Source organism: Durio zibethinus, chromosome 26, assembly GCF_047325235.1.
Source record: "Durio zibethinus cultivar Kanyao isolate XHJ-2024 chromosome 26, ASM4732523v1, whole genome shotgun sequence".
In the NCBI taxonomy this organism is placed as follows: domain Eukaryota; kingdom Viridiplantae; phylum Streptophyta; class Magnoliopsida; order Malvales; family Malvaceae; genus Durio; species Durio zibethinus.
The window spans coordinates 708,087-734,358 of record NC_143187.1 but is presented as its reverse complement, the minus strand read 5'-3'; the positions used below and the strand labels follow the sequence as shown (position 1 = coordinate 734,358).

At 33.7% G+C, this 26,272-nt stretch overlaps 1 pseudogene across 1 annotated transcript; it reads right to left on the bottom strand.

Moving 5' to 3' along the window:
- Nucleotides 1–31: 31 nt before the first annotated feature.
- LOC111274365 (nudix hydrolase 3-like) lies at nucleotides 32–26,138 on the bottom strand (annotated as a pseudogene). Its single transcript, XR_016334303.1, has 21 exons — nucleotides 25,869–26,138; nucleotides 24,719–24,897; nucleotides 23,872–23,949; nucleotides 23,140–23,236; nucleotides 21,709–21,842; nucleotides 21,530–21,611; nucleotides 20,778–20,864; nucleotides 15,433–15,539; nucleotides 15,225–15,396; nucleotides 14,824–15,077; nucleotides 14,638–14,719; nucleotides 14,023–14,088; nucleotides 4,888–4,962; nucleotides 4,716–4,814; nucleotides 3,868–3,974; nucleotides 3,580–3,748; nucleotides 2,693–2,776; nucleotides 1,454–1,548; nucleotides 1,281–1,371; nucleotides 1,053–1,199; nucleotides 32–250 (listed from the first exon to the last, which is right to left on the bottom strand). The product of XR_016334303.1 is annotated as a nudix hydrolase 3-like (transcript).
- Between the last annotated feature and the right edge of the window lie 134 nt (nucleotides 26,139–26,272).

Below are 26,272 nucleotides of genomic sequence, written 5' to 3'. Positions count from 1 at the left end.
TTCATCAAACTTATCGCAACACTAAAACAAGTGATAAGAAACTATGTTTTATGAAAGGGATGATTCACCCAATATTTCAACAATTTGTTTAATCTAGCAAAGAGGCTATTGCTCAAAAGCATTATGTTGTGATTGTAATCTTAATCATAAGCAGCAAGGCTATTTCTGGTCATGGTAAAGTACATGATAGCAATCTTCATTCCAACAAAGCTTTGGCTAGAGGAAATGTAGGAGCTATATCCACGGGCACCTAAAAGATATGCGGAAGCAAAGGAATATTAGCAAAATACTAGAAATAGGCCCTTCCAAGTTCCATCCAATATTTCTATCATAATCATTCATTGGAAGACAGATTGTCAAGTTAATTTTATTTCACCAACCAAACAGAATCATTTAAGCGACATCATCAACCTTCCAAATTTTACTACTTATATTACAAAATATAGGTTCTTTCCAATTGCACATATGAACCTACAGAAACATTGGCACCTGAGGCAAATTTTTAGATGAGGCATTATAAGCATAATATGCTGGATAAGATGAGGTTAGAACGCAATTGGCATCAATTTTACTGCAATATTTCACCTTTTATATAGCAATTAAAGATTTTGGTTAAAAGGTGACCAGCTAAATTTAAGAGCAAAGCCCTAGAGGGTATGATGTGGGCATGTAGATGCTGCTTCCTGTTTACAGAACTATTCAGGAGAAAGAGAAAGGATCACTGTAAGTATTACAGAATCAGGGTAAATGCTGCTTTTATATCATCTATTTTAACATACAATGATACCACATTGGTAGTATCTCAAGATCTCAAGTTATGTCCTTCACTTTTCTTTTTCCATTTTCCATCTCTTATACCAATTAGGGTTAAGGCACTAGTAAGGTAGGCTTAGTATCAATTTTTTGCAAACACATGTGCATCTAGAGAACACATCTATCCCCTTTTCTCCCTAAAAATATTCTCACATAGCCTTAATTTTTGCACTAAATTAGTTGTCATCCAGTTGCTAGTATTTATCAATAAATGTAGCGTAGAATGTTGCAGGACATACATGAATGCTTTCCAACTTTTGCAATGCAACTTTCAATGGCTGTGTCATTATGCAGTATTTCTGTAGAAGTAAACTTGCACCTTCTTTGTCACCCTTTGCCTGTATAGTAAGTATTGTCCTACTCAAGCTTTCAACTGCTTCTTCAACCTTTGAAAGGAAAACAACATTTTAGGTGGAAGTGTTTTGGTTAAACAAATTTATTTAAGAGAAAATCTGCACATGCTTTACCTTGTCAAAATTAACAGAAAATGTCCCATCGGGATGCTGAATAAAGGCTTCCTTTTCCAAAAACCAGTTAAATTGTAATGCCTGTCCTTTTCTGAACATTATTCAGTAAATCTAGAATGGTCAGTAACTGTAACAAAAACATTTTGCCAATGGACAGTGAATAGTTTGCTTACCCATGGGCTTCCTTTAAGCCAAATCGTACTGAGCAAAAGCATCCCACAAGGAATGAAACATACATGGACTTATCCAAAGTATTTGGAAGTAAATGCTGCCCCAAAATGTCAAAACAGACAGAGGGAGAGACTATGGATAAGCCTTCTATATAATATCAGTTTCCATAAAGTACAAAATGTTCACATAGAAAGACAGCTATCGCACAAGTCTGTAACTTATTATTCATACAATATGGATTACATACACAGTCTTCCCTTCCAGATTCCTTTATGACAATACAAGGTTCAAGTTAGAAGGTTTGATTCCCTGTGTCCCCTATTGCGAGTTTGAGACTTAAGCTTGATGAAAACACCCGTGACTACTTATGTTAAGATCTGTTATTACAGAAAGTACAGACATGCTGTTGTGATGTTGAAGCAGACCATGGTTTCATAGGGTGATTGGGACAATGACAATGAATTTTCAAAATTCTTTTCGCAGTTATGCCCTATTGCTTAAGGATAGTTCAACATAATAAAAAAATAAAAAATATAATTGAATGGCTGAGTGATGTGTAAACATTCTTTCAACTTTGCATGTCAAAATTTGTGGAGGCAGCAGGGATCCAATTCTGTTTTTAAATTTGAGACATTGCTGCAATTAAAACTTTATGGGGTGTAATGAAATTGAACCAAAGATTTTTAGTTAAAAAGAATATTCGTGGGCTGCACAGGGGATACAGTTTTGTTTGTCTCAATGAATTGTTAGACTTATGAATAAATATGTTAAGTCTTACTCAAAGCAGCTACTTCATTAGCTAATACTAAAGAACCTTTTGGCTGACTTTCAAGAAACCTCAAACTAATCCTTATAGGACCATACAAATTTGAGAATTCCACAATCTATGGCCTCTAATCTTTAAGCGTAGCTTCCAATCTTGAGTCAACTTGAAAAACTTTCTTTTTGGAAGGGGGTTAGCTGTTGGGTAGATTATAAATTTGAAGTGTTTGGTAGCAGTTGAAAATTTTGAATTGCTTATTCTTGAAAAAAAAAAAAACCAGCAAAAATTATGAGGTTGAAGATACTAGTAAATTGCATCAAAGAACTAAAATCCTAATCCAAAAGATTAAGCACTTGAAGAAAGAAAAAAGGAAATTGCCAACTGCATCAGCTAACATGCAAGTATCATCTATGCTTTGGTAGTCACAAACAATGATATCATCAAAATGAAAATATTAAAACGTGACTTAGTTACCAACCTTTCAGATTAAGAATTTCAGTGCCCAAAGACCTACGATGTCAGCTTTTGCTTCTTCCAAAGCCGAGTGTAAATCTTGCAGCTCCTGTAAGAAACAGTAAAAGAGAAACCATTGTACACCATAAATAATTAGAATATAACATTTATGTTAATGAAAATAACTTGCAGAAACTCCAAAGCGAAAACTTCAAAGGGCAAAGTCAATAGACAGATTGATGCACCACAAAGAGAGAGAATGGAGATGGAAGAGAGAAAAAGGAGAGGAGAGAGAGCCAGAGTATTTCCGAAATCCAATTCCAATTCCAATAATTAAGTTTAAAGTTTGGAAATCTCAGTAAAAAGTATGGATGGTTAGAAGGCTTGTAACCCTATTCCTGACTCCTGAATAAATAAGAAAACCATACAAAATAACTGAACCTAAAATCCATTGGAGCTGCTCTTCAATCACAAATATTCCAGACACCTGTATGTTGCGATTATACTACTTTCCTTCTTTTTTTTTCCCCATTTTCTAATATCATATGAACCTTCATTTACATAAAACCTTCTGTTATATTTACCCAAATGTTTCTCGAAGCCAATAGTATTAACATAAAGAAGCTTAAGGTATGTAGACATTATTGGTATTTAGAAAATATCTAACCTTGGTCGTTAACTTAGTATTTTCTAACCATTGTCATCCCAATGGTAAGTGGAATACAAAGTATGCTCATATAAATGGATCTACTAGCTAGAGTAAGCTGGATGGTTGAAATTTAGCAATAACTGGTCTGATTGATATGATTAAATAGCTAGAATTTTTTTGCCTATGTAATGAAGTTGCTAGAGATACACATTTTAGAAACAGATAAAATAAAACATAAACAAAAAGGCAACATTATAACTAACCAATCTAATGGTAGACTTTTGGCCATCGGGAAGAGTTATGGTATGAGGCCCAATGCCGTGGCAGCACTCATGGCAGATTGCATAAGTGAAGAAAGACTCAAAGTCTACGAGATCATGTTGTTCCATTGCAATACATGCATCAGCTACGGGCTGAAGAATCTGTTTGAACCTGGTTAAGATGGAAAAATCTAACAATGATAAAGAATTATGGAAATGTAGGCAACAGCAGATTAGCACATTGGAGCAACTTAAACAAGGATCATAGAAACTTTAAGGAAAAAATTGTACTTTGCTTCAGAAACATTCTTCAGGATAACCATTGCTGTTCCTCGATCATTTACTATACGTTCATCATTTGGTAGATTGAAAGCAATAGTCTGAGGACCCTTCACATCCTGATGTAAAATACAAATATGTTAACCAAATATTTATCTGAGATAAATTATTGCTTATATAAGAATGGATGCTCTAGATGAAAATGACACTAATTAAGAAAAAAAAATACAAACAAGTGATTTTTCCAAGCCATAAATTCCATGCTATGGAATGAAAAGTAAAATTAACATAAGGATTATCTATTCAAAAACAACATAGCAACTCTGCTGCCAGGACCGCTCAGTAGCACTAGTAGACAGCATCAGTAATTTTTTTCAACTCATTCTGGATCAGAAATTTGTCCAGAAAAGTAAAATTTCAGGGATGATTTTCTTGTTGCATTTCATTCTTTCCAATCTCATTCCTTGCATCCACTTTTGAGTCATTAAATTTGTTAATGAACCTACATAGAATATTTATATATATACACAAACACACTTAAGTATGTCCAATTACATCTGGTGCTTCATTTACTCTCTTATAGCACTTATGTCTAAGCAATCGCTATGTCAACTGCAGATAAAATCTACAAATTGAAATGTTAAGATTAAAGGGGTTGGGGAAAGAGAAGGATCTAAACCATGAATCAATATCTATAGCAACAAAACTTTGAACAAAGAATTCATACAACATGCAGTCCCTAAAATCTCAGTTTCAAAATGCATCCATATGAGCATTTTTGTGTGTGTGAACATTTGCATTGATGCCACAAAGCATATGATTATCATGAAAGACTTTTCTCAATGTCCCCTACAACTTACCCCTGCATCAAAAAGAAGCTGGACAATACGAATTGGGGCAGCAATGATATCCTTTGATTTTTATGCATTGTCCATAGGAAGGTTGTCTTCCAAAACCAAAAACATTGAATATTTTGTCAGAAACAAGCAAGTGACCAGAACAACTTTGGCTATGAATGACATTACCTACCAGCAAGTTATCACTAAACAATTTAAGTTGAGCAGTTGCTTTGTCATCCCGCACTCCAATAAATGATTCAAATGTAGCCTAAGCAAGTCAGTGCATCTAATGAGCTATACATTAAATCCAAGGAAACTCATACATTTGTAACACAATTACACCAGGTCACAAATTGATTTTCAACCAAACAATATTAAACTTTTTAATTAAACAAATATGCCAGCAAAACTTCTAACATATAGGATGATAATACATAGATAACAATATGAATTCCGGCCACAAAAGGAAAAGATTACATCATGAATCATGTTTTATTGATCATGTGGGAAAACATTTAGTTACAGCAGGTTGTAATCTGTGTAGCTAATTGTAATCTGTATATATTTGTATCCCTAACATTGAGAATTTATATCTCTAGAATTAAGGACAGACTATCAGGATAGATAATCCCTTAATTATAGGGATCAGATTTAGGAATACTTAGTTTCATAGTTTACCCTCTAATTAGTTGTATTTAAACCTATAGTGTTTGTATAATTCAATAGACAAGCTTTTCTATATACTCTCAGTTTTTTCACAGATACCACTCTCAGTTTCTCCACATGATATTAGAGCTTGAGGCTCTTCTTAGGAAGAAAATTTTCAGCCTTCATTGCTGAATTCTAAGGCCTTCATAGACAAATCTTGTTAAATCTTTCGATCTTATTTTTTCCTTCTTTGGCCTTCATTGCCTAGAATCGTCTATGGTTAAACTTTTACTATCAAAACTCATTTCAGTTATAAGAAATATAACCATGTCAAAGATTACAGAATCTACCACTACTACCCGATTTGAAGAAGTGACAACTGATAAAACCATTGGAGTACTACAGAAATCTCGAGAACAAAGAAATTTGGATAGAGAAGAGATTGAGAAATTAAAAAGCCTATTGAAAACTCTTGAAAAGCCTACTGGGGTATGTTCTTTAGGTAAGGTCTCTAGTATTGGAATACTACAGAAGTCTCAGGAACAAAGAAAGTTGGACAGAGAAGAGATTGAGAAATTAAGAAGCCTATTACGAGTTCTTGGGTCATTGACTTAGGAGCCACAAACCATATGACACATTCTTCACAAAAGTTTAGTATATATACCCTATGTCCTAGTAATAAGAAAATTGTTATTGCTGATGGTTCACTTACTACAATGTCAAGATTAGGAGATGTTCAAATTAAGCACTCGTTTGTTCTTTAAAATGTTCTTCATGTTTCTGGATTGTCTACTAATCTGATATCTATACAAAAACTTACCAGAGACATGAATTGCAAAGTGACTTTTTATCCCCTCCTATTGTGAATTTCAAGACTAGAGTTCCGGGAAGAGGATTGGACTTGCTAAGGAAAAGGATGGACTATACTATAGTGAGGCATCAAACAAGTAATATCAAGAATAATTTATCTTTGTCATTTCTTTATGAAAAATCTACCAATAGAGACAAAATCTAGCTTTATCATTTTCGTCTTGGACATCTTTCTTTTGGAACTTTGAGAAACATGTTTCCTTCTTTGTTCAAAAGATTAAATGTCGAAAATTTTCATTGTGATGTTGTAAACTTGCAAAGCATAGACGTGTGTCTTTTTCAGTTAGTAATAAAAGAAGTTCTACTCCTATTTACTTGATTCATAGTAACATTTGGTGCCCCTCTACAATTCCTAATATTTCTAGTGCAAGATGGTTTATTTCATTCATAGATGATTGTACTAGGGTCTCTTGGGTTTTTTTACTTAAATCCAAATTAGATATGAATAGTGTGTTTTTAGGTTTCCAAAACTTGATCCAAAATCAATTTAGAGTGAGAATCAAGAGATTTATGTCTGATAATGCAGTAGACTATTTCAACCAGACTTTATCTACCTATTTTCAAAAAGAAAGGATTATTCATGAGTCATCTTGTGTTAATACTCCACGTAGAATAGAGTGACAGAAAGGAAAAATAGTCATTTACTAGCCACAACCCGAGCTTTCTTTTTTCAAGCAAATGAACCCAAATCCTACTGAAGGGAAGCTATTCTCACTGCCACACACATGATAAATAGGTTACCTTCAAGGGTTTTAGGATTTAAAACTCCTATGGAACTACTCTCACAATTCCATCTTAAATTTAATACCACAAACAACCTCACACCTAGGGTATTTAGTTGTACATCATTTGTTCATGTTCACAGTCATAATAGGAGGAAGTTGGATCTAAGAGCAATTAAGTGTATCTTTGTGTGGTATTCATCAACTCAGAAAATGTATAAGTACTATCATCCTTCAACCAAAAAATTTATATGTCTGCAGATGTCACTTTTGAAGAAAGTAAATTATTTTTTACTCAACTTTATCTTCAAGGAGACATCATTTATGGAAGATAAAGATAAAGACTTCTTTTTACTTGACTTGTCCTCCTCTTCCAAAACAGTTTCACCCATTAATTCTTCTAAATCTAAACCCGTTTCTTTTAAGTCCAAGTCAAACACTGAATCTAAGTCTGAACCCATTCCAAACATAGAAGCTGTGACTAAGAATAATGCTATTCTTGATTCTATGAAAGAATTACAAGTGTACTCAAGAAGGAAAGTTCCAGCTATTGAACCGGTGCAAGTCTAAGAACCTAATCCTAACTCTGAAAATGAAGTAATTACAATATCTGACTCTATTTCTCAAAATGAGCATGAATCTCCTAAAACTAGTGATTATGATCTGCCTATTGCCATTAGGAAAGGAACCAGAGAATATAATAAACATCCACTATACCGATCTGTAATTTTGTGTCATTTGAAAAATTCTCACCATCCTACAAAAATTTTCTTATGAGTCTAAACACTATTTCTATTCCAACTACATTATCTGAGGTATTATCTAATGAGAAATGAAGGTAGGCTGTGAAATAGAAAGGGAGGCCTTAGAGAAAAATAAGACATGGGAACTGGTAGAGTTGCCTACATGAAAAAATTCAGTTGGATGTAAATGAGTTTTCATTGTAAAATACAAGGCAGATGGTACAGTTGAAAGAATGCAGGTTAGTGGCTAAAGGCTACACTCAAACTTATGGAATGGATTATCAGCAAACTTTTGCTTTAGTTGCCAAGATGAATATAGTTAGTATTTTGTTATCCTTAACTGTAAATTACAACTGGCAGCTTTAGCAATGATGTAAAAAGAATGCCTTTTTACATGGTGATTTGAAAGAAGAAATATATAAGAAAGTTCCACTAGGATTTAGAAGTCATCTAGAAGCAAACTAAGTATGCAAGCTTAAAAAGGCTTTATATGGCCTTAAATAGTCTCCTAGGGCCTAGTTTGGGAGATTTGCCAAAGTGATGCTAGCAATGGAATATAAGCAAAGTCAAAGGGATCACACAGTATATATCAAGTACTCGGATTCAGGGAAAGTTACAGTTCTAGTAGTATATGTTAGTAATATAGTTGTAACTGGAGATAATGAAAAAGAGAGAATCTCTAAAATAGTGTTTGGCCAGAGAATTTGAGATAAAAGAGCTAGGGAGATTGAAGTACCTCATAAGAATTGAAGTAGCTCACTCACGGTATGGTATTTTTACCTCATAACAGAAATATGTGATGGATCTTTTGAAGGAAAGTGGGGCTCGCATGTAAGCCTACAAGTACCCCTATAGATCCTAATCATAAAGTTGGAAAAACTAATGAAGATACTGCTGTAGATAGGGAAATATACCAGAGATTAGTTGGAAGACTTATTTATCTCTCACATATTTGACCTGACATAGCATATATTGTGAGTGTAATAAGTCAATTTATGCATAATCCTAAAAAAGTGCACATACAGGCTGTCTACCGTATACTACACTATTTGAAGGCTAATCTTGGGAGAGGTATCTTATTCAAAAGAAATTGGGGCTGGTACTACAGGCATATACAGATGCCAATTATGTAGGTTCGGTAACCGATAGAAGATCTTCCTCAAGCTACTACACTTTCCTAGGTGGTAATCTTGTAACTTGTAGGAGTAAAAAACAGAATGTGATGACAAGATCAAGTGCTGAAGCAGAGTTTAAAACAATAGCTCAAGGAATTTATAAACTACTATGGTTAAAAATTATCCTAAAGGACTTAAAGATCAAATGGGATGGACAAATGAGACTTTATAGTGATAACAAGTCTGCAATAAGCATTGCACACAATCTCGTGCAACATGACAGACCAAAACACGTTGAAATAGACTAGCACTTCACAAAGGAAAAACTAGACAGTGGGTTGATTTGCACCGCGTATGTATCAACCAAAGGTCAACTTGCAAATTTGTTGACTAAAAGTCTCAGTAGTGCAACATTTCAGGAAATTATTTCCAAGCTGGGAATAGAAAACACCTATTCACCAGCTTGTGGGGGAGTGTGAGAAAACATTTAGTTACAGCAGGTTGTAATCTGCATAGCTGATTGTAATTTGTATATATTTGTATCCCTAAAATTGAAAATCTGTATCTCTAAAATTAAGGATAGAATATCACGATAGACAATCCCTTAATTATAAGGATCAGATTTAGGAATATTTAGTTTCTAAATTTACCTTCCAGTTAGCTATATTTAAACCTATGGTGTTTGTATAATTCAATAGACAAGCTTTTTTAAATACTCTCAGTTTTTTCATAGATACCACTCTTAGTTTCTCCATAGATCATACCACGCCATTTTAGAACCGGTTCACTATCGACAAGATTTTGTTTTTCTATACAACTTATAAGGAACAGGAACCCATAGCTCTTAATGAACCTGCAATACCACTCACCAAAATGTCATGCTACTTATCATTTTATTTCTATCTATTTCACTAAATATTATCTTAAATTAGGAAGTGATTACACTACACTCTAGATGCAAAATTGTCAACAAGCCAGATCTCTATCACTTTCTCATTTTTATTTTCTTGGTGTTCTAAAGTCTAAACCAACTGCAAGCCTATTTTTCATTTCACACTCTTCGAGATGATATAGTGAACTTTTCAGGCATCATCCTTTCATTATAAAAACACAAATGCTGAACCATTGAAAAGTTTTAATGACTTCATAACCCAAGGTAAAGATTTATATGTGAAATCTATTCATAAGTTGAAATCTTACTGAAGAAAAGTAACTTGTGCTAGCAAATGAGAGAAGATAATTGAAAGGAAAAAAAAAAGGCTAGCTAACTTGACTAGCAAAAATCTTAGTCGAATCCCACTATTCAGAAAAATATTTTTCTTTAAAAAAACAGAAAGAAAGAAAAAGTGTGGAAATCTAATCTTCATTATTACTTGATTAGTTGACTTTATCTATTTTAGTTTAAGTCTTTTTATAATAATAAGTGATTTGTTTAATTATACCAAATCCATTAGATATTTTCCTATTATGTGTAAAGAGTAAATTACTAATTTAATTAGTTGTTTTAATGCATGAAAATATTGGGTTTTAAGGTTGAGAATATTTAGTCTTTAGCCTATATATTTTCATGCAATTCTAGCATTGTAATGAGAAAAATATAGAACAATAAAATAGTTTTATTCTAGAGATTTCTTCATGATATCGGAGCACAATCTGAACCTTTGAAAATTTTCACTCAGAGTCCAACATGGCCAGCAAAAAGGAGAGCTCAGCGTCGGAGGTTACCTTTAATCCCGGAGCTAGCGTTTCTCAATCACTGCAGAACATTACCACTCTTATTCGAATAGGTTCTTTAGCACAAGAAGGTAATTTTCTAAGTACCTCGAATGTAAAACTAAAGAAATCAAATTCATGGATTGTGGATTCAGGAGCTTTAGACCATATGATTGGGGATGAATCTGTATTTAGTAAATACAACCCATGTCATGAAAACTTTACAATTCAAATTGCTGATAGGTCACTTTCAAAAGTAACCGGTACAGGTTCTATTATTATTTCCAAAGAGATAGCACTTAATTATGTTCTATTTGTCCCAAATTTAAGTTGCAATCTACTGTCTATAAGCAAACTTACAAGAGACCTTAAGTTTGTTACTAAATTTCTTCCAAATATATGTGAATATAAGAATTTGGACTTGGGGAAGATGATTGGCAATACTAAGATGTATGCAGGACTCTATATCCTAAGAGCTAATGATTCTGAAAGACAATGTCAAAAGACCTCTTGTGTGGCTTCATCCTCCAGCAATAATAAAGATGGTACTATCATGTTGTGGCATTATCGGTTAGGTCATCCAAATTTTGTGCACCTCAAAAGGTTGTTTCCCTTATTATTCAATCAAAACCCTAACAACTTTCAATGTGAAGTCTGCCAACTATCTAAACATACTCATACCACAGATCTTAATCAGCTTTACAAATCATCCAATCTTTTTCAATGATACATAGTGACATTCGGGTTCCCTCTAGAGTAAATAACATTACTGGCTCCAAATGGTTTGTCACGTTTATTGATGATCACACTAGGGTTACTTGATTATTCCTTATAAAGGAAAAATAAAAAATGGGCCAGCTATTCCAAAACTTCAACAATATGATCCAAACTCAATTCAAAATCAAAATCCAAGTGTTGAGCACCGACAATGGGAGAGAATACTACAATTCAATTCTTGAATCATATCTAATGAAGCATGGTATAATTCATCAAAGCTCATATGTCTACACTCCTCAGCATAATAGCATTGCTAAAAGAAAGAATCAACATTTGTTGAAAGTTGCAAGATCCCTCATGATGGTTGCCATGTACCTAAGCATTTTTGGGGTGAGGTTGTTCTTACCGTTACATATCTTATAAACAAAATGCCTTCTTGAGTCCTAAAATTTCAAAGCCCTTACCAATCGCTTTTTGGTTCCTATCCTCACCTTTGAATCATCTTGTCTATTCCCATTAAAGTGTTTGGATGCATTGCATTTGTCCTTACCAACCAACAAAACCAAAGCAAATTAAATCCCAAATCCATCAAATGCATATTTCTCAGATACTCCTCGAATAAAAAAGGATACAAATATTACTCACCAGTAACAAAAAAATTCTACCATTCCATGAATGTTATCTTTTTTGAAAATTAACCTTACTTTTTCAAAACAGCCATTTAAGGGGAGAATCTAATCATACGAGAATATTAGCTTTGGGAAGATCTTATTATCGAACCACCAAACACTTTTAAAACTCCCTTTTACGTCCAAAACATCCAACCAGATCCTTCAAGCCTGAAGTTCACACAAGGGAAAACAAACAAAGAATATATTGTCTATTCAAGAAGACATAAAACTTAAAAAGAACTAGGAGAATGTACACCTTCAAAGCAAAACCAAGAATCTGAACCGATCCCAGAGATACTTGAAACCAACACAAGTAACACTCTTACTGAATCTGATTCAATTGAATCTTTTGATGATCTTGATCAACCGATTACTCTAAGGAAAGATGTGAGATCATGTACTCAACACACAATCTGTAATGTGATTTCTTATTAAGGTTTATCACCCAGTTATTAGGCGTTTTTTACAACACCAAACAATATGCAAATTTCCAATAATATTCATAAAGCACTCATGCAACCAAAATAGAAGATGGCTATTTTAGAAGAAATAAAGGCCCTAGAAAAGAACAAAACATGGGACATTTCAGAATTATCCAAAGGGAAAAATCCAGTTGGGTGCAAATGGACTTTTACTGTCAAGCACAATGTAGATGGAAGCATTAACAGATTCAAAGCTCGCCTTGTTGCAAAGAGATTTACTCAATTTTATGGTGTTGACTATGAGGAGACATTTACACCAGTTGCTAAACTTAATTCAATCCGGGTGTTATTATCATTGGCAGCAAATCTAGATTGGTCACTCCAACTAGATGTCAAAAATGTATTTCTTAATGGCGACCTAGAAGAAGAAGTTTACATAAAAATCTCTCCAGGATTCAAAAATCAGGACAATTCTAGCAAGGTATGTAAGCTTCAAAAGTCTTTATAAGGTCTCAAACAATCCCCAAGTGCATTGTTTGATAAACTAACAAAAGTGGTAAAGAAGTACGGTTTTTCACAATGCCAGATCGATCACACCATGATTGTCAAACATTCACCTGAAGGAAAAATAGCCATTCTTATTGTCTATGTGGATGACATTATTCTTACTAGAGTCTATGTGGAAGAAGTTAGCAACCTAAAGAACCTTCCATATGCCTCCAAACTGCATGTTAGATTACTGGAGCCTCCAAACTACATCTTTATCAAAGAGAAGATACAGGAAGGAATTGTTAGATTAGTTTATACTCCCACATGCCTCCAAACTGCAAACATACTCACTAAGGCTCTCTTTCGAAACAACTTCGAAAATCTGAAATCCAAGCTGGGCATGATTGCCATCTACCACCGAGCTTGAGAGGGAGTGTGAAAATCTAATTTTCATTATTACTTGATTAGTTGACTTTGTCTATTTTAGTTAAGTCTCTTATTTTTAGAATAAGGAGAGATTTGGGTAATTATACCAAATCCATTAGATATTTTCCTATTATGTGTAGAGAGTAAATTACTCCTTTGATTAGCTGTTTTAATACATGAAAATCTTGTGTTTTAAGGCTGAGAGTATTCAGTCTTTAGCCTATATATTTTCATGCAATTGTAGCATTGTAATAAGAAAAAAATAGAAGAATAAAATAGTTTATTCTAGAGATTTCTTCAATATCAAAATTATAAAAACATGAATACCTAATTAAACCTCACACATCATTTTTGCCTTGGCATAAATGTTCCATAGTATGCATCAGTCTTATGTATCATTTAAAAGCAAACTTAAGGAAACATAGATTGCTTCTGATCCAAAGTTATGCAGTGAAATAGTAAATGACTAATTTGTGACCATGGAAGCTATTACTAAAATTTTCCATTTTTCAGCAAAACTTATTTGCTTGTAGAAGCAGTTTGAACCTTTCATGCACTCATTTACAAAAGTACACTACCTGTTAACCAAAATCTAAACAATTAAACAGTTCAAGTTTAAGATAAGCCAGTTTTGATGCTATTATTAAAAAAGAAAGAGGCACATTGTAAATATTTCAAAATCATCACAATGCATTCTTACTTGGCTCAAACTAATTATCATCTCAATCTTACACTGAATAAAAATGATTGAAGTAGAGGAAATAAACATGTGTTTGATATGAATTTCGTTACCTTGTACCCAAACAATGCATCTTCATACGTTTCATATGGACCAATGGTGACATCCAGCTCAGAATCCTAAACCAGGAAAATGAAACAGGGAGGTAAAGAAAAGCCAGTGAGTTCACTTGAATATGAATTGAAACAAATGTCAAATTAAGCGCATTGACATTGAAACCAAGATGTAACTAATATTTTTAAACTTAAAAAAAAGAAAAAAGAAATAGTTGAACTAAAAGCAAGAAAAAAAAAGTTGTATTTGCACCAAAGAACTGGTGGCTACTGAATTGGGACTAAGAAAAAATTGTTTAGGGAGTGATTCAAAATTTCAAAATTGGCCTAACTTGAGGAGGTCTTCATCCTCCTATACGTATTCTCTAATTCAGATATCTAATGAGGGTGACATTTGTTCCCACTCTTAGATATATATATAGTAGAATTATCCCCTTATCAAGATAAGTACTTCTTGAGCAAATTGCGTCATAGGCAGTCATACATTTGGAACTAATTTTATGGGTATCTTTTTAAAATTATACCATGATAAATATGTTTTCTTACAATTTATTAATGTAAAAGATTAGAAAACCTGAGGGGAGAGAAAGAGAAAGAAATCTAGAAACTACTAACCAATTCCATCCAAGCTACATCAGAGTCATAATAGTCATTAGAAAGGAAGGCATCGGCCTTTCTATGGAGCAATCTCTTCAAACTATACATACCAAGAACAAGTAAAAAGATATTAGTGGGTGGCATAAGCTTTCAACTTCTGACTAATAAATAAGCCATCAGAAGAAAAAACTGTCACAACCATACCTAGGAGAACTGACCAAGTCACCAGCTTTATGCAACAGTTCAGAAGCTCTTGTCAGGAAAGAATGATACTCTTGGGAATAAGGAATGCTATATAGATCATGAGTAGACCCTGCTGAATGATTTGTGTCATCAAATATATAATTGTGAAGAGAAGAGTCCCAATTTACTTGACTGTGCCCTTTAATAACAGTGAAAAAGCTCATTGCATCTTGTTGCCGGTCCAGTTTTAGACTTCTTTTCCATAAATTAAATTCCTATGATACAAATGAAATTTGTCAGCTTCTGTCCATATGTTAAAGTAATAATAAAGGATGGTTACTCTCTTTGGCAGATGTGCTGCATCACATAAATAATCCATAAACCATTCTTCTTTGCAACGTATGATGAATTTCATGTAGTACCATTTTGTCCATGTCTGGAGGGTAGAAGTTTGCACCGGGAGGTTTTAGCTTCGGAAACACAGCTCTGTACTCTAGACCCTTCCACCCGGTAATTGGCTTTGTGGCTTCAGGAAGCAGCTTTATCGCTGAATCTGCAGCCGATAAAAATGCCTTGTTTTCATCAAGGCAGGACCTGTGGATAAAGAAGGCATCACATAGAAAGCCTTACCATGGACTCTTATTAATTAAATAATACATCCATTTCGGGCTGTCCAATTGTGAGACATCAGCATGCTCCTTTAACCATTCTCTTAGAACTGGATTGCTGTACCAAACCTGATTATTTGAGGTGGAAAAAAACAAATGCAATATCAGCATGTGGTCCCATGCCAACAAAATTAAGCATTTACTTACGACTGCAAAATTTTGCATCATATCATCTAATACTTTTCATGCCAAGTGAACTAAAGATTTAAGTGCTTCAGGACAATAGAATGGCGTAAAACTGGACAAAACATTTAAAACACCAGAATTGTAGTGCGATATTCCAGACTAAGAAACAATTCATAGCACAAGGTTCTATAAAAATATTGAGTTAATTTATGTGTGGAAAAACTAAGATATAAAACTATGTGGAAAACTGAACGTATATTGAAAAACTGCTCATTATACAAGCATCTTAGGTTTATAGACAACTAACTAATGGGTAAACTAGGAAACTAAATCTTCCTAAAACTGATTCTTTAATTGAGCGATTGTCTATTCTAATTTTCTGTCCTTAATTTTAGAGATACAAATACTTAATTCTAGAAATACAAATATAAATATATAGATTACAATATTACAACCAGCTGTAAATAAATGTTTTCCCAGACTCCCCCTCAAGTTAGTGAATAGGTGTTTTCCATTCCTAGCTTGGAAATAATTTCTTGAAATGTTGCACTGCTGAGACCTTTAGTCAACACATTTGCAAGTTAACCCTTGGTTGATACATATGGTGTACAAATCAACCCACTATATAGTTTCTCCTTTATGAAATACCAGTCTACTTTATTGTGTTTTGTTCTGTCATGTTGCACAGGATTGTGTGCAATGATTATTGTAGACTTGTTATCACAGTAGAGTCCCATTGGTCCATCCCACTTGATCTTCAAGTATTCTAGGATAATCTTTAACCATAGTAGTTCACAAATTCCTTGAGCCATTGCTTTGAACTGTGCTTCAACACTTGATCTCTTGCCAGCACATTCTGTTTTTTACTCCTCAAAATCACAAGATTACCACTTAGGAAAGTGCAGTAGCCTGAAGTGGATCCTTTATCAGTTACTAAACCTGCATAAGCCGCATCTATATATGCCTCTAAAACCAGCCCTGAATTTCTTTTGAATAGGATAACTCTCCCAGGATTGGCCTTCAAATAGTGCAATACACGGTAGACAACCTGTAGGTGTACTTCTTTAGGACTATGCATAAATTGACTTATCACACTCATAACATATGCTATATCAAATCTAGTATGTGAAGGATAAATGAGTCTTCCAACTAATCTCTGGTACATCTCTCTATCTACAGCAGCATCTTTATTAGCTTCTCCAAGTTTATGGTTAGGATCTATAGGGGTATTTACAGGTTTACATGTGAGCTTCCCAGTTTCCTTCAAAAGATCTATCACATATTTCTGTTATGAGATGAAAATACCATATCGTGAGTGAGCTACTTCAATTCCTAGGAAGTACTTCAATCTCCCTTGCTCTTTATCTCAAATTTTTTTGCCAAACACTGTTTTTGAGATTTTCTCTCTTTGTCATCATCTCCGATTACAATTATATCATCAACATACACTAATAGAATTATAACTTTTCCTGAATCAGAGTGCTTGATAAACAATGTGTGATCCCCTTGACTCTGCTTATATCCCATTACTAGCATCACTTTGATAAATCTCCCAAACCAAGCCCTAGGAGACTGTTTAAGGCCATATAAAGCCTTTTTTAGCTTGCATACTTTGTTTGCTTCTAGATGACCTCTAAATCCCGATGGAACCTTCATATATATTTCTTATTCCAAATCACCATGTAAAAAAGCATTCTTTACATCAAATTGTTGAAGCTGCCAATTGTAATTTGCAACCAATGATAACAAAATCTTAATTGTATTTATCTTGGCAACTGGAGCAAAAGTTTACTGATAATCCACTCCATAAGTTTGAGTGTAACCCTTAGCCACCAACCTGGCTTTACACCTTTCAATAGTACCATCCGCCTTGTATTTTACAGTAAAAACCCATTTACGCCCAACTAGATTTTTTCTTTTAGACAACTTTACCAGTTCCCATGTCTTATTTTTCTCTAAGGCCTCCATTTCTCACAAGATAATGCCTCAAATAATGTAGTTAGAATAGAAATAGTGTTTAGGCTCACCTGGAAATTTTTGTGGGATGATGAGAAACTTTTAAATGTCACAAAATTAGAAATTGGGTATGGTGGATGCTTAGTACATTCTCTGGTTCCTTTCCTAATGGCAATAGGCAAATCATAATCACTAGTCATAGTTTTAGGAGATTCATGCTCATTTTGAGAAATAGAGTCAAAGACTGTAGTTACCTCATTTCCAGAGTTAGGATCAAGTTCTTGGACTTGCACTGGTTCGGGATCTAAAACTTTCCTTCTTGAGTACACTTGTAATTCCTTCATGAAATCAAGAACAAGATTATCCTTTGTCACATTTTCTGTGTTTGGAATGGGTTCTAACTCAAATTCAGCGTTTGACTTGGACTTGGAAGAAACAGGTTTAGACTCAGAAGAATTAATGGGTGAAAATGTTGAAGAAGAGGACAAATCAAGCAAAAAGAAGTCTTTATCCTTATCTTCTATGAATGAAGTCTCCCCTTGAAGATAAGGTTGAGTAAAAAATAATTTACTTTCTTCAAAAATGACATCTACAAACATATAGAATTTTTTACTAGGAGGATGATAACACTTATACCTTTTCTTAGTTGATGAATACCCCACAAAAATGCACTTAATTGCCATAAGATCCAACTTCCCCCTATTATGACCGTGAACGTGAACAAATGATATACAACCAAATATCCTAAGTGTGAGGTTGTTTGTGGTAATAAAGTTGGGATAGAATTGTGAGAGTAGTTCTATAGGAGTTTTAAATCCCAAAACCCTTAAAGGTAACCTATTTATAATATGTGTGGCAGTGAGAACAGCTATTCCCAGTAGGATTTGGGTACGTTTGCTTGAAAAAGTAAAGCTTGGGTTAAATGGCTATTTTTCCTCTCTGCCACTCCATTCTACTGTGGAGTATTAACACAAGGTGACTCATGAATAATCCCTTCCTTTCGGAAATAGGTAGATAAACTCTGGTTGAAATAGTCTCTTGCATTATCTGACCTAAATCTCTTGATTTTCACTCCAAATTGATTTTGGATCATGCTTTGGAAGCTTAAAAACACACTATTAACATCTGATTTGGATTTAAGTAAAAATATCCAAGAAACCCTGGTACAATCATCTATGAAAGAAATAAACCACTTTGCATCAAAAATATTAGGAACTGTAAAGAGACCCCATATGTCACTACAAATCAAGTAAAAAGGAGTAGAACTTTTTTTATTGTTAACTGGAAAAGACACACGTCTATGCTTTGCAAGTTCATAAACATTACAATGAATCTTCAGCATTTAATCCTTTGAATAAAGAAGGAAACATGTTTTTCAAAGTTCCAAAAGAAAGATGTCCAAGATGAAAATGATAAAGCCAAATTTTGTCTTTATTGGGAGATTTTTCGTAAAGAAATGACAAAGGCAAACTATTCTTGATATTACTTGTGTTGTTTGATGTCTCAACATAGTATAGTCCATCCTTCTCCTTAGCAAGTCTAATCTTTTTTCCCGAACTTTGGTCCTAAAATTCACAATAAGAGGGATAAAAAATCACTTTGCAATTCATGTCTCCGGTAAGTTTTTGTATAGATATCATACTAGTAGACAATCCAGGAACAAACGAGGGATTAATTTGAACATCTCCTAATCCTGTCACTGTAGTAAGTGAACCATCTGTAACAATAATTTTCTTATTACTAGGACACAGGGTATATGTACTAAACTTCTATTGAGGAATGTGTCATATGATCTATGGCTCCTGAGTCAATGACCCAAGAACTCGTAATAAGCTTAACCGAGATATCTAATCTATGAGAACCAAAAGCTTTACTTGAACTGGAGACGTTGCCCAAAGAACATAATCCAGTAGGCTTTTCAAAAGTTTTCAATAGGCTTCTTAATTTCTCAATCTCTTTTCTATCCAACTTTCTTTGTTCCCAAGACTTCTATAGTACTCCAGTGGTTTTACCATTTGTCACTTCCTCAACTCTAGTAGTAATGACAGATTTTGCAATCTTTATCATGGTTATCTTTCTCAGAATTAAAGTGAGTCTTGATAGTAAAGATTTAACCAAAAACGATTCTAGGCAATGAATACCAAAAAAGGAAAAAATAAGATTGAAAGATTTAACAAAATTTGACTATGAAGGCCTAAAATAAAATTCAGCAATGAAGGCTGAAAAAATTTGCTCCCCAAGAAGAGCCTAAAGCTCTGATACCATGTGAAAAAACTAAGAAATAAAACTGTGGAAAACTGAATGTATATTGAAAACTGCTCAATAAGAATTACACAAGCACCTTAGGTTTATATACAACTAACTAGTGGGTAAACTAGGAAACTAAATCTTCCTAAAGCTGATCCTCTAATTGAGGGATTATCTATCTTAATTTTTTGTCCTTAATTCTAAGGATACAAATATTTAATTCTAGAGATATAAAATAAATATATAGATTACAACATTACAACCAGCTGTAAATAAGTGTTTTCCCACATTATGACCAGCTGAAAATTCAATATTGACAATGTAAACTTCTATTTCAAATTTTAAAATATGTGTGTCAGAATATTTTCTAAAAGCAACTAAATGATGCTCTTTCAGCAAATACAGATTCAAGACCATGCAATTAGTGAAAGAAATAAAGTTTCTATTTTTCCACTCTGGAAAGAAAAGTTGTAACCTTTGGCAGTTACTTTCTATGTACCTAATAATTTCTTGTAATCACCTTATACATTGAATTGAAACCAATTTTTCCCAGGAGAACCAACGAGGGAATGAGGTACCTTAAAGACTAGTGCAGAAGCATTCTAAGAGAAATCAATCAAAACCACCTATATTGTAATACTGAACTAGAAAAGCATTGTTATGAACTTGTCTCCCTGTTTTGGAACTGGTCTGGTAAAAAACCAAGTCAACTATATGGCTTTCAATATGAATCTTTAATCAATTAAAAGTTCTATGGCCTTTTCGAGTGTTCTTGTGAATATTCTGCACTAGGCTATGTATTCCATGTTACTTTTTTACACATTTTGCCTCATGTTCACATCAAAAGAAACCAACAATGATACGCTCGCTGATAGCCCATACAGCTATTGGCTATGCTATCAGATCAGAGCACATTGTTGTGTGCATCTGTGTACTTTTATGAGTGATTTTTTGTCTACTTATATGCATAAATACAACCGGCAGATATAAGATTTCATCCATAACCATCGCAGCCTTAATAAGTAATACCAAAGCCTCTCTGTCAGCATTGGTAAGCCCTGTCAACTGCAATGAGGGATAGATTTAGTGAAAATTCCAACACATAATTGGAAAAGGTCTGAGTGTAATATTGAGGAAGAGGGACAAAGAGAAAACGAAATATTTGAATGAAATAATGTAAAATAACAAGAAGGAAGGCTGTAACATGCAGATCTTTTGTTTCCTGCTTTATAAGTATAAGCTTCAATATCTATCAAGGTTCAACTTTTCACTGATTTGCTTTTAAAACAGAAGAAACCAATTGATCTTTAATAAACTTAAAAGTGAGAGAAGAGTTGACAGACTCGTGCAAAAATCTTATATGGTAACAGACAAAATGGGTGGTGCAAGAACAGATGATCATAAGACTAATCCTTCCCTATATCACATCTAACTCTATGTTAATAAATATTCGGAAGATTCATGACAGAGCACAAAACAAAATAAAGAGCACACCCCCCCCCCCCCCCTCTAGAAAAAAACCAATAAAATGAAAATCAACCAAAGTAAGCCTGCTTCTGAGGTCATCCAACTATCCATAGTATGCATAGAGACACCTGCTGGTCATATCAACTATCTCTAAATGTAAATGGACTATATAAAAGCCTGAGGGTAAATATTTAACACAGATAGAAGTCATAACAACCAATAAAGTGCAGAAACTAATAAGTAAGTTGCGGAAAGTTGACAACCTCTGCAGTCAGAGAAGCAGAAGCATATCGATGAAGTTGCTTTTGTAGTGCTAAACTGCGTGCCTAGGTTTTCTCTTTGTACCTATGGCAAGTATATGTAAAATGTTAACAACACAAATAGATAACATGAATTTGACAACTATTTTGTTGGATTTTATGGCCATAGTTAATTAGCCTACCTTCTTGTAGTTATATAAAAAAGCAGTCCATACTGTTCATTTACATCGTAAGGCACATACTCAGGATCTTCTTTAACTAGGTGACTTCTATATTCCTCGTAAGAAATATATTTTACATCAGAGACTTCACTATCCTGATATCAAGCAAAAGCAAATAAGAAACATTCAGATTTTCAGATAGTTTTATAGCTGGAAGGAACTTGTTATTAATAAGAAATAACAACAAGATGAACTGAAGGCTGGAACATATTTTGCAAGTCAATGCATGACTTTCATAAATGGTTGTACAAAAAAAGTATAATGAATTAAAGATTAAGCACCAGGTACCACCAGTAACCTTAAAATTCTGGAATTAAAACCAATTCATAGAGGACAATCATGGTAAGGATGGAAGTTCTGAAGAAAAAAATCTCAGGCTACAGAACAGAGACCTGTGAGCTATGGCGATTTAATTTAAAATAGGCTACTGAAGATAATTTGTGCAAGCCTATTAGCTTCTACAACTAACCATAAAATAAAATAATAGCATTTTCTAACAAATGCATTGATCAAATAGACTTCTAGACTTCTCCTTTGTCTTAGTGCAAGATGTTGTATGCTATTGCAATATTGTTACCATAAAATAATTATATGTAATTATGTACTTTCCTAATTGTTGGCCTAAAATGATTCAAAACTATAGCCTAACATAATTCTCTTTTTTGGCGTTTCATACAGCCAACCACAGAGTTATGGGATATAAGACAGTTTTTGTTTTTGTTTTGTTATTGTATGTACTTTCCAAATTGTTTTCCTGTTTATTTGACTTAGAAAATATTGGCAAAGAAAAAAAAACAACTTAAAAAATGCACCAAAAGTTAAATTGCACTGTCCAAAATATTTTGGAAGATTTTGAAAAAAAAAAAAAAGAAAAGAGATTTGTTCAACTTGTTTCCTGTAATTTGTCACTGGCACTGGCATCTTTCTTCCTGTGCTCGCTTAAGATCAGCAAGAAATCTTCTATCAAATAACAAAAGTTACAAATAGAAACAGCATTGAAATACAAGAAATAGTTGGAGAATCGTCTTCTGTTCCATGTAGTAGGGCTTAAGATCTGGAGTTGAATTCCATATGTATATTCAAGCATGTTTAAACTTGAGATGATAAAGCATACCTACACTACATAGTCCATGTAGATCAACTTTGTCGTTAATGTAGAAAATTTTGGAATAGCCAGAAAATAAATTCATTCTTCATCAAACAATCATAAAAAACAAAATCAGTAAAATTGAGAATGATAGCTCTAACTTCTAACTAGTTATTTCTCGATTTTTTAAAAGGAAAGAGAAAGTTCTTTGATGCTGAAAAATAATACAGAATTTTGTATATGCTTATGAAATAACACTGAACAAGTTCAAATATTCAGCTGATAATAATGACTAACTTCCATACCTGAAGTGTCAAGGCCTCTAGAGGAATTGGATCTACAGTTGTTACTAGATATACATCGTTGTATTCATTATTTATGAATTTGCCATCATTTACAACACTACAACCAAATGTAAACAGCGGTTGTTAAGTCAATGTGAAACTGAAAACATCACAAAATCACTTAATTAAGCATCCCAGTAACGTCAAAAATTCATCAATCAAAGAAAAATTCCAGAAAATAAACACAGCATAAAATGATAACGCAAAAATGGTAATTATAGATTGAAAGTGACGCGGGACCTAAGTGGAATCTGAAGGTCCAGATGGTCTTCCATATTGCATCACCTGGGTGCAACAAACCTTAGAAAAAAAACATAGAAAAATGCTCTTCTCTAAGGAAAGAAACTCAAAACTATAAACCTAAATGAAAATTAAAACCATATATTTCCAAACAAATTTATTACAAATGCTAATTGTTCATTGAAAACATTGAGCCCTGATGGAGCTAAAAAAAAGACTTGATCAGCACCAGAAATCACTTCACCAATGGTTCTAGTAAAGCATAAAAGCAAGGAAAGCATGATTTCTTCTTCTTTTTTATTAGGAAAATGTAAAAGAAAACAAAAACAAAAGCAAACGAAATTTGGCCAACACTACCAACAAAGATCATAGTCATCTATTCAATTAGAGCAGTTACATTGAAAGGAGAAAAGTAAATTCCACCAACAGAGAAAGATGATATTATCAACTAACCATTCTTGAAGAAAAACGAAGATCAACTCAAATGCATCCTTTGGGAGGATCACCCCCAGTTCTTCATGAAGCTCCCTTCTGAATCCATAAGATTTTTTGCAAGCATTGTACTTTAACATCAGAACAATCAAAAAGGGATAAATGTGTGGACAATTATATGATCAATAAGTAAGAAATGAAGGAAAGATGGAAAAATTGGGCCAGTTGAGGTAAAAAATCAATACATACTGATCTCCAAAGAATATTCTTGTGCTGATAGTCACTAAAAAGAAATGAAAAGTAAGATCATTTTCCAGAGAGCTATTGTTGGAAACATAAGGAAAATAACAGCTATAATGTTGAACAATTTTTAAAAAATTAAAATTTTATTTCAGCAATAACTTGTCATGCTAATGTAGGAAATCTGGTCAAATTGAAGGTCATGTCTTCAAGATTTCAAGGTCAAACTGCATTACTCATTTCAAAGGCCATCTGGTGTTCAAGGTTTAACATATCAGGGAGTCTGTAATAACAATTCAAAGGCAACTAATGATAATCTCAAGGCAGATGGCGCCGCCACTCAGAATTAAAAGGATTCAAACATTGGATACAGGTCGAAGAATACACATTCCATTAATGAATCATGGACATTACTACAATGGAGTGCATTTGAAGGTGAAAATTAGGCAGCCATATTTCTGAAACCACTCGATGTTCAACATCTTGGTTTTAGTAGGAACTACAACCAGTCAGTCTTGGCTCATAATGTACCCTGATAAGATTGCTCGAGCCACTAGGTAACTGAAAACATCAATAGAAACCTGGAAAAGAAGCACCACCAAAAACTTATGAAGTCAGATTCACTTACTGTGCTGTTATTAGTGATGAATCACTAGCAGATATATGGCCAGCACTGGAGATATCCCACAACCCTGGCCAAGAGTCCTTGCAGTCTGCATGGTTTTGGAGAAGCAACTCTTCTGTGCTTTCAGCAAATATCCAAACGTGGACAGCTCGATGGTAATCCCCATCTCGATGAACATCTACCTTGCAAGGACACCACAACAATTTACATACTGAGAAACTAATAATATAGAGAATAATTGGCAGACAGAACCGATTTACAGGCCTCTAGAAAATCTCTGGACTGAAATCATAAGCAATCATTCACAAGATAAACCATGACAGCAAATTTAATTATATGACCAGACAAAATAAACAAAAGAAAAAAAGAACAACAGATGTGATTCTCCATCTCATAAAATGAAAGGAATAACCATCTGTCATTGTTTAAAGCGATATACATGTCATTCATATACAATGCACAACTTATATTTTACTTAGGAATATAAAGATCAGCCTCTTTTGGCATTTTACAAGAGAACCAGAAATCAAGATCATACACATACTCAGGTCTCTGGCTTTATTACGAAGCATGACTCCTTTCCCATCTCAGGCTTTGCCCCTGGTTTGCAAGTATACTAATAATGGTTACATAACCATATCTTGACGAAACTCACAACCAGCAAGGTGCAATTCAATCATTTACTAAAACTAAACTCTTTTTTATGGAAAACGTGCCTCCATAGCTCCAGCTTGCAACTTTTCAATTCCCAGTTCCAACTTCAAGGACCATAGGCAAACTCTCCACTTCAAAACTTTCAACTCCCAGTTCCACAGAGTACCAAGGCATTATAAAATTATTGGTTCATAAAAAGAATTTAAAAAAAAAAAAAACCATAAAAAATTGACTACCACTACTACTATTTTCAAGGAACCAGCTTAATTATTCACAAAAGTTTTAAGATACCCAATTTGCAAACACTGCAAATAACAAGTATACATTAAAATTAATTCCCCAATTTTTTTTCTAATGCGATAGATGCAATAACTTTTACTATAGAAAATCTTCTTTTTTTCTTTCACAAAAATGAAAAAATTTGAAGCATCAGAAAAATGATAATCGAGAAATGAATACGAAAATTCCTTAAAGATTGTAGAAGAGGAAAGGGAGGGACGTGCCTGCACTTGGAAACGCCGGTTTTTTCACCGGTTTTAGTGAGAACATCGATATACTCTTCTTCTTGCAAGTGAGGCTCAGCCATGATTTCTTTGGATGAATGATGAATCTGTCTTCGTTGAGCATTTTATTGCATCTTTTGGTTAGCGTAATGGCTTCGTCGGATTCTGTCTCTTTTTTCTTTCCTTTATTCTTCGGGTTTGCTTTTTTGATCGGATGCCTCACTCCCTCATCATAATTGAAGAATTAATTCCTCCCACTTTTTTGTTTTCTTTACCTAATTAGGTTTAATAAATTCAAAATTTTTAAATTTTTATTTCCTTTAATAAGGTTGCCTAATCATTTTTTTTTTAATTTACCCAAAAAAATTCAATGACAATTTTTGCAATAGCCCTAAAGGCA